General features: G+C 44.3%; 1 pseudogene; it reads left to right on the top strand.

The window, feature by feature from the left end:
• The first annotated feature begins 323 nt into the window (after positions 1 to 323).
• On the top strand, positions 324 to 1,270 carry LOC105508946 (annotated as a pseudogene).
• Positions 1,271 to 10,431: the final 9,161 nt, after the last annotated feature.

Here is a 10,431-nt window from a genome sequence, read left to right as displayed (position 1 = left end):
CATCAAAGAAATGCAAATGAAAACTTGAAAGAGATACCACAACATACTGACTGGAGGGGATAAAAGTAAAAAGACAGAATCACAGTGTGGGTGAGGTTGTGGGAGTGCAAATTGGTGCAACCACTATGGAAAACTCTTTGACAGTCATTACTAAAGCAGAATGTATACACAGCCCATGACTGAGCAATTCCTCTCCTAGGCATCTGCCCTGCATACAGTCACCAAAAGTCAAATATTAGAATGTTCATTCTAGCTCTCACCAGGCATCCTTGTGAAAGTGCCATCACCTTTAAACCCTTCGTGGCAACCCCTGACACACTGCCATGCAGCCCAGGGAAGATAGGATAACCTGGAAGTCCAACTACTTTCTTCAGATCATCCAATTTTTCGATGATTATCTGAAATGTTTCATTGTAGGAGCAGCAATGTGGGCTCCAAGTAGATGCAGCAGATCCACATGTCCCTCTGAGGGAAGGCCGTGGTGCCAATGGGCAAGAACACCGTGATGTGCAAGGCCATCCAAGAGCACCTGGAAAACAACCCTGCTCTGGAAAAACTGTTCCTCATATCCAGGGAAATGTGGGCTTTATGTTCACCAAGGAGGACCTCACTGAGATCAGGGACATGCTGCTGGCTAGTAGGGTGCCAGCTGCCACCCATGCTAGTGCCATTGCCCCATGTGAAGTCACTGTCCCAGGCCAGAACACCGGTCTGGAGCCCAAGAAGACCTCCTTTCTCCAAGCTTTAAGCATCACCACTAAAATCACGAGTGACACCACTGAAATCCTGAGTGATATGCAGCTGATCAAGACTGGTGACAAAGTGGGAGCCAGCGAAGCCACACTGCTGAACATGCTGAACATCTCTCCCTTCCCCCTTGGGCTGATTATCCAGCAGCTGTTCAACAGTAGCAGTATCTACAACCCTGAAGTGCTTGATATCCCATAGGAAACTGCATTCTCGCCTCCTGGAGGGTGTCCGCAATGTTGCCAATGTTTGCCTGCAGATTGGTTACCCAGCTGTTGCATCAGTACCTCATTCTACCATCAATGGGTACAAGCAAGTCCTGGCTTTGTCTGTGGAGACTGATTGCACCTTCCTACTTGCTGAAAAGGTCAAGGCCTTCTTGGCTGATCCATCTGCCTTTGTGGCTGCTGCCCCTGGGGCCACTGCCACTACTGCTGCTCCTGCTGCAGCTCCAGCCAAGGCTGAAGCCAAGGAAGGGTTGGAGGAGTTGTACGAGAATATGAGATGTGGCCTATCTGAGTAATCACCAAAAGGCAACCAACTCAGCCAGGTCTATTTTCAAAACAAAGAAATAAAGGCTTACTTCTTTCAAAAAAAATATTATTCTAGTGTTATTCATAATATCCAAGTATCAGAAAGATACAAATACATATCAATGAATAAAAAACAGTGGTATAATCACACAGTGGAATTCCATACAGCAATGTGTACAAATGATCTACAGCTACACACAGCAATATGGATGAATCTCACAAACCTAAAGTAAGTGGCCAATCAAAAAGACACATAAAAAAGCATTAGGATGAAACATATGAAATTGCCATTTATGGAGGTCAAAAACTGTTCATAGGGTTCAACATAAAACACTCTGCATAGTTCCATTTATATCATTTATCACAGGGTTCAACATCAAACATTCTGCATAGTTCCATTTATATCATTTATCATAGGGTTCAACATAAAACACTCTGCATAGTTTCATTTATACCATTTATGTACAGTACAAAACCTGGCCAAATAATCTCTGTTGTAGACAGTAAGAACGTGGTTGTGTGTGTGTTAGTTGTAGTAGCGTGGTCATTGGATGGGAGATGAAGGAAGGCTTCTGTGTTGCTGGTAACATTCTATTTTTTTGTCTGGGGGCTGCTTACCTGGTTGTGTTCTGTTTGTGAAAATTCATTGAGCTGGACATTTATAATATATGCACTTTTCTGAATGCATATTTTAATAAAGAGTTGAAAGTTTTATGGGGGTTCATCATACAATACATATATATTATTTAGAAGCAATAGATATGTACTGTCATTCTCACATTATGTAAGTTAAAAAACAAACACAAAATACAGACAATTTTAAAAGACAAGATAAAAATACATAAAGAAAAAAGTTCAAATTTTTTCTTTCTGCTCCCAATGAATAGTTTTATGCAACATCAGTGAACAGTCAGCTCCCTCTGGAGATTTTTTATAATGAAGTCCTGGGTTACTTAAAGGCTGCATGATCTTTGGCAAATCTCCAGCCTCAGCTTCTGCGTCTGTAAAATTGCACTGATGATCACCCACCCATCCTAGATGGCTGTCCTCAGGATCAAATGAGGTATTTGTGGAAGTATTTAGTAATTCATAAAATGTGAAGGGTTAATATGATTATTACTATTAGCAGATAGTTACTATTAACATAGATTTACATGCTAGTGAAGCCAATTCTATAGTAGATAGTTTGGATTTCATTAAAAGTAGCTAGAGATTTCAAGAAGAGTGTTCCCCATCACTAGGATGGCAAAACTATCTGCCAAAGATGTTGCAGAGTGATTCCTGCACCAGGAAGAGAGTGGAAATAATAATATTAAAAATGGCAATAATGGTGAATACTATATGGTAGATATTTTCTAAGCACTTTATGTATATTAGCTGCTATTATAACCCTTATAACAAGCAAAAGAAGGAGGTCATATTAATATGACTATTTTATAGACAAGAAACTAAGGCTCAAAGAAATTAACCTACACAAGATCTGATAGCCTAGTTTAGATGCTCTTCACATTACCCTCCAAAGCTGATGCTAACATTCAAAATCTATTCTCATTCAGCAAAGCTCAGTCTAATATCAAGGCAAACTTCCTTTCATTAATCTATTATTCAGCAAGTATTTTTGAGCCCCTATTACATGTCAAGCTCTAAACTGGGTATTGGGTATGCAATGGTAAACAAGTAAACACAGTCCCTGCACTCAGAGCATATGATCTTAGTAAAAGAGGCAATCAGCACTTTGGGAGGCCGAGACGGGCGGATCACAAGGTCAAGAGATCAAGACCATCCTGGCTAACACGGTGAAACCCCGTCTCTACTAAAAATACAAAAAAAACTAGCCAGGCGTAGGGGCAGGCGCCTGTGGTCCCAGCTACTTGGGAGGCTGAGGCAGGAGAATGGCGTGAACCCAGGAAGCGGAGCTTGCAGTGAGCAGAGATCATGCCACCGCACTCCAGCCTGGGTGACTGAGCAAGACTCCGTCTCTAAAAAAAAAAAAAAAAAGAGGCAATCAGTAGAAGAAACACACAAAAATAAATACATGATTCTAAATTTTGTTACATTCAACAAAAGAAAGTTCTAGGTTATATAAAATAATGAATTGGAGAACCTAATTTAGCCTAGAGATCAGGAAAATCTTCCATGAGAAAATTAAATTTCATCTGAAACTGGAGAGAGAGGAGTTGTCCAGGTGACAAGAAGAAAAAAATTATAGCGAAAACAAAAGATGGTTCTGATATAGGAAAAGCCTGATTTTTGTCTCAGACACAAAGATAGGGAGTGAAAGGGACTGTGTCCCCAGACAGGCACAGGTGGTGTGTGGGCAGGAGCAGACCTTGCAAGCCTCTGAGACCACATGACAGGTTTTGACGTTTGCCCTAAGAGTGAAGCAGTAAAGATTTTTAAGCAGAAGAGTGACAAGATTCAATTTGCAGATTATAAATATTGCTCTAGTTAAAGTGTGGAGAATGGATTAGAGGAAGCAAGCAAGAAGCGAAGCGGGAGCCACTGGGGACACCATGGCTATAGCCAAGTCTCTGGAATGATCTCTGTGCAGCAGCAGCCACCATTTCCAGAAGCAGCTGGGAAAGATTAAAGAAGGAACAGGTTTGGGTGCAGTGCAGGTAAGAAGACCAGGGGCTCAGTTTTGAACCTGTCCATTTTGAGATGCATATAGAACAACCAAGCAGAGATACAAAGTAAGCACTTACATCTATGAGTCAGGAGCTCAGGAAAAAGTCAGGAATGGAGATCTACACTTGGAAGCCATCATCATAGGGGTAGCATGCTAGCCTTGGGGTGGATAGATCATCCAGTGACAGAATATAGATTAAGAAAAGAAGGGAACTTAAGACCATGCCCTGAGAAAATTCAACAGCTAAAGGTTGAGAAGAGGGAGAGCCCTTGACAAAAGATTAAGAAGTAGTCAATGATTTAACAGAAAAGTCAGGAAGGAGAGAGTGTGCAAAATGTTGAATGCCACTGAGAATCAGGAAGTGCCCACACCAAGTGACAACATGGAGAGCAGGCACGGGGGTGGGAGGGTCCAGCCTGGCTGCTCACCCAGGGATTGCTCAAATACTGGAACCTCTTCCCACCCACTTCTCTGCTTCTAAGGCACAGTGGTTTGGCATCAGATCCTGGTACATGGGAATAAGTGAGTGAATGAATGATAAATGATCTGAGGACCCAAAAGGTTTAACAGCTTGACCAAGATTATCCGGCCAGTAAGTATCAATGCCAGAGCTGAAACCCAGCTCAGCTGATTCCAATGTCCATATTCTTGGCTTAAAAATACAAGCTTTAACCCAGGGGAAATACCTCTGATGACACACTCTCTGTCATATTTAATATCACACTTTAAGGACTATTATACTTATCTCTAAAACTGAATCTATGGCTTAGGAGTTCATCAAAAACTTGGGTAGGGAGTGAGAGGCATCCCCTACAGTCGCCTATCCAGGGGATAATGCGTAAGGGAATAACCTTTACACTAAATGAATGTATAATTTGGGATACATCCTTGAGACCCTGTCTCAACTGACAAGCATGTGAGAGAGACTCTGGCCACTCGCCCTGTAGGGCCAGCTCAGCGGGGAGCTTGGTGTTCTGAAGTTGTGGGTCAGGGGTGATGGTGGCGATTGTGGTATCATGGGGGGCACCACTGGCACTCATGGTTGAAAGAAAAGAGGTGGTCAGCTGGCAGGGCCTTCTCAACTCAACCTCCCTCATCACCTGGTTCCCCAGCCAGCCTCATAACCAGTCCTCCCTCCTTGAGAATCCACTGGGGACCCCTTTTCTCTTCTCTTCCCAACAGCACCACCTGCTGGCCATAGAGGCACTTGGCCTTCTGCTAATCACACCCAGCCTGGCCTGAGTTGGAGATGGCCACACACACTGGGGCCCAGTCAATGCTCCCTGTGGAGAAGACAGAGATGCAGCATCTAATAGAGTCAGGGGAAGGCTGTATGTGCAAGACAGAGTTACACTACTTATAGGGTGGGAGCAACACGAATAATGGTTCAGGACATAGGATCAAGAATCAGACTTCTGGAATTCAAATCTAGACTCCACTACTTCTGTTGTTTCCTTAAAACAAATTTCTCCTGTGTGAGAGTATGTGACACAGAATCTCCTATGTGCCAAGCCCTGGAGTGACAGCAGCGAACCAGATACACAGAATCCCTGCCTCCCAGAGCTCACATGAGGAGGAAGACAGACAAAAAGCAACTCAGCAAATGCATAAATAAGAAAGTGAAGAAAATAAAACAAAGTGATGAGGAGTGTCTGGGGAAGACGGATGCTCTTTAGCTCGGGTAGCATGGAAAGGCCGATCTGAGGTGAGGGCAACAGAGATGATGGGTTACACGATGGTGGCGATGGCAGGGTGCTGGAGGTGACAGGAAGCCTGAGGGAACCTTTTCTTGAATGTGAATTGACTGGCAAAAGTGTCACTGAACACATTACCTTTGATTTCTAAATAGCCAGAATGGCAAAGCCTATTTATAGATTACTCATTGTGTTCTTATTCATTTATTTATTTTTTCATTCAGCAAATCTTTATTGAGTAGCTACTATATGCCAGGCTTTCCTTTAGGTGCTGGAGATGTAGCAGTAAACAGACCAAAAGTGCTGTTTTTGTGAAGTTTACACTTAGAGTACACCAAAAGCTCATTTATTCATTCACTGAGCTCCTGTTGAGCACCTAATGCCAAGCATGATGCCAGACACTGATGGGTTCCAGACCCTAAACAATAGGGCTATCTTGGGGTGGGCACATCGTGGTCGAGGTGAATATGCACCTGCGTCTGTTTAGGTTTGTTCACAGGCATAAACACACACCTGCCTGAGCATGTATCCCATCAGACCTCAGACAACATGTATATACTGTTCAGATTTTATTCAAAATGCATCAGGAAGACCCTGAAGGCATTTCAGCAGAGGCTTTTTATTTGATTCAAAGCTTCAAAAGATTATCCCATCTGCAAAATGGATAAAGGACTGGATGATGGAGGAAGCATGGAAGAGGGAGAGGAAGGACCTGCTACTGGAGTTATGGCTAAAGATGGTAGATGGCAGCAGTAGAAACAAAGACAAGAGGGTGACGCTAAGTGTTCTGGAGAAATAACTTACAGGAGTAGCAGGGGGACTCGATGTGTGGGGTAAAGGAGGAGAAAGAAGGCAGAAAGACTCCCACGTTTAAGGCTTAGGCCACTAGGTGGATGCAGAGAGGTGAGGACTAGGAAATACGTGGATATATGTCTGAAACTCAGAGATAACTGGACCAAAAATGTACATATTTGAGAGCTGTTATCACATAGAAAGTATTTAAAGATATGTGAGTGGCTGCGATCATCCAAGGAGAAGAGAGGGTCCCATCGAGCCGGGGACACCACAAGATCTCAAGGCTGGACAGTGGAGAAGGAGCCTGTACAGCCTGCTGACAAGGAGCAGTCAATGAAGAAGGAGAAACTAGGAGGGTGGAGACTGGAAAGACAAGAGAAGACAGGTGTCCAAGAAAGGAAGGATAGTCAATAGAGTCAACCAATACTAACTGGTCAAGAAATGCAGAGTGGCTGGTGACCTTGATAAGGACAGCCTGAGTGGGGACACAGAGGCCAGAACAGAACAGAGTGGAATGAGGAGCAAAAGGAGGTACCAAGCAGGGCGACCTGTGGGGTTCCCGGATGCAGCTGGATTGGTTTGCTGCTCAATGAAAATCCCAGCTCAGACCTACTCTGGGACAGAAGAGGCCTTCATGAAAGATGCCTGGCTGCAGGTGTCCAGGTGTGGGAAGGCGAGTGGGAGGAGGCAGGACTGAGCAGCACTTCCCCAAACCAGGAGGCAAGCCAACACTGAAGCCCAGGCTTCCATTTATAGAGTTTCCACAAGTGGACCTGGACTACTCCACCTTGTTCACAAAGCAACCTCACCTGAACCTTTGACACCAGATGCTGAGTCAGGCCCAGATGGCAAACACACTTTAAGCCCTAATCAGACTTTGCATGGGTTTACTCAGCCCACACCTGCTTCTCTGCCCCCACCATGTCCTCCTAGAAGAGGGAGCACCTCTTGCCCGTTACCCCCCAGAGCCTCACCTACATGAGGTTCACACACTGCACCCTCTCACACCATACGCCACGCACACACACACACACACACACATACACAGAGCCAGTGTGATGATTCCAGATGCTGGAAGCATGCCTCCCCTTGCCCTTTACCAAATGCCTGCCATCCTGGCCACACAGGCGAAGGAAAATGACAATTCTGCCCTTTGGTAATGCATGCTACTATTTTTGTCCATCACAGAGTCCTCAATTTGTGGCCTGAGTATTCCTAGATTTCCTCTGGTGTTGGAGGAAGCCCTTGCTGTCAGGGAAGCCCCAGTGTGAAGACAGGACACAGCAAACCTCAGGGAGACCCTGGGATGAAGAAGAAGACAGCCCCACCCTCGAGCCTGCAGAGGGAGTGCAGTGGAGAGACACAGTCCTGGACTTAAGGTTATCCCCAGTTTGAGGAGAAAGAAAAGGCCCTTGGCCTCAGAAGATCCCCAGTGCCAATGTCCCCACAAAGTGTGAGGGTCTCCATCCTACGCATCTCTGTCCTCACCCTCTCCGGACTTGGATTTTTTAAAGATACAGTACAAAATACAAAATGAAAAGCACATCCAACTTATTCACCTTTAAAGAGCCCTGACCAAAACATGACAAGTGTGTTTCTCCAATCATATGTTGAGTACTCATCTGAGGTCTAACCCAGGCTGGAGTTAAAACATCGACTCTGATACTCCAGTCTTTATATCATCATGTCTACCACCAACACGTCACCCACATTTACCTTGACCCAGTTTCAAATGCAAGAATTTTAGATTCAAGGCGGAGAAGGGGTCAAGAACTGGCGTACAGCCAGGCTCCTCAAAATGTGGCCTGTCCCTGTTCACACAGCCCAGGCAAAGCCTCACCAGGGAACCACGCTCCAGCTCCCTGCCCCACTCCAATCCTGCAGACTCCAGGTGACATTCCTGAGGTCACACCGCCTGACTAATGGCACGGCTTAGTGGAACTGACTCATGGAAAGAGTTGCCCCATGTGCATTTGGAGGACAAGGACAGTTGTGCAAGGTGTTTGTGACAGGTCATGAGGAGGGGCAGGACGTGAGGCAGCAAGGAGGACCAGTTGGTAATCGTCATTACTTCTACTAGAATCTCCCGGTGACAAATATACCTCAGTGCCCATAGCCCTAGATGTTGCAAAACAAAGCTGCACTTCCACCCATGGCCTCAAATGGCATTAAAGAGTTACTCTGCTTCAGCTCACGTGAAATCAAACCATCAGTCCCATCTGACTGCCCCCTGGATCCCAGCTCTGGGCTAGGTCCAAGAGCTGGGGATATGAGGTTTGTTCAGACCCCTTATCTGTGAAAGAATGGGATTGCACTAGATGCTGTTTATGGCCTCGTCCACCTTTGACATCCAGTGGTTCTAAGCAGGTCTCGGCAGGGACCCTGGAGTATGTCATACATATGTGACACAAGAGGGGAACCCACCCAGAGCACCCAAGTGCAAGGTCCCAAGAAAGGAAGGCCCAGTCTCCAGCTCCATACTACAGGCTAGTGGCAAATCCCTGGCACAAAGAATGTTGGCAGTCAAATACAAATGTGAGGATTGTTCATCAAACTGGCATGCTGTGTCCATTCATCTATTCATTCATTCGATAAGCACTTAATGGGAGCCTTCTAGGCCTGCTATGGAGCCAACTGCTAGATATGCAGAAAATAATAGACAAAGCCATTCCCCTCAAGGGCCTCAAAGTCAACTAGGAGAGGCAGAGGCAGAAACAGGAAGAAAAAAAAAGCAACATGCTGAAAGAAATACAATGTTGGAGAAATGTCCAGGTTTTTAAGCTTGGCAGAGTTGAGCAACTCTGCCAAGGTGAGTAAGGAAACAAATTCATTGAAGACATAGTTGAGCTATTATTAACACTTAAAAGAAACTGGACTTGGAACCCCCACCATCAACTTGGCCTCTAATTCATGACATATATGACCTTTGTACTCAGTTTCCTGACTTATAAAATGGAAGTACTGAAGTATGTGCCCACAAAACACAGAGTTCTGAATACCAAAAAAAAAAAAAAAAATATATATATATATATATATATATATATATAGTAGCTCCTAGCTTAAGCACGGACCCAGAAACAAAATGTAATTCAGTCTCTACAGGTCAAAATTAGCCATGGGCTCAAGCACTAAGTAAGCTCAATCCTTAATGAGAGACAACATTCAAATCTCAATACAACTGCAACATTTTAAGCAGTAGAACATTTCTAAGTGTTAGTAAATGTCTTAGCATTTCCTTGATAATTATACTAATAATATAATAACACTGTTAGATTAAATGGATTTGTGCCTTCCTGCCCTGCATAACTGAAAGACAGATGATGTAACTCTATATCATGATTCAAGGTCTCAAGGGACTAGGTCCTCGAACCTAATTAGTCAGAGAGTATGGGTCAACATTAATTGATAATTCATGAAAATGGCTACCTTGGGTAATTTCCTCCAAAATTTAATTGACTCAATAATTCCATGGAGGAAACCTGTACATTGTCCTGGAAGTGGTGGCAATAGAGATGGCAATGGGAAACCATTTGCAGCTAATTCAAAACAAAGGAATCCTGAGAGAAACCCTCAGGTCATGATCGGGGAGCCTTGTACAGAATTTTCTGAAACCAAGCAAATGTTTTGCTTTGGGGACAAAATAATCTGCTTGTGCTATGAAGCAGAAGATTGGGCATTCAGCCAAGGACCTCTGTAGGGGACACAGCTGACCCTAAGCTGCTTCCTACAGAAAACCCAACCCTACCTGTGGGTGGCGCAAAGGCTTGGCTCCATTCAGAGGCAGGTAGCTGTCCATCTAGATGAGGGCACTGGTTTGACTTCTCAATTTTCATACTAGATTATCAACCCTGCTACCTATTCATTTGGTTTCCAAAGCATAAGTAAATACATTCAACAGCATCTTCAAGAGCTTCAGGCATGTATCTGAGAGTGTAACTCCTAATCCTCATGGGTCCAGAGCCCATCAGAAGGCTCAACTGAAAGAATAATGACTACTTTAACTGACAGTTTTGATGATTTATGATGAGCCATC

Source organism: Colobus angolensis, unplaced genomic scaffold (genome assembly GCF_000951035.1).
Source record: "Colobus angolensis palliatus isolate OR3802 unplaced genomic scaffold, Cang.pa_1.0 Scaffold169, whole genome shotgun sequence".
Lineage (NCBI taxonomy): Eukaryota > Metazoa > Chordata > Mammalia > Primates > Cercopithecidae > Colobus > Colobus angolensis.
This window is presented reverse-complemented; position numbering and strand designations above follow the sequence as displayed.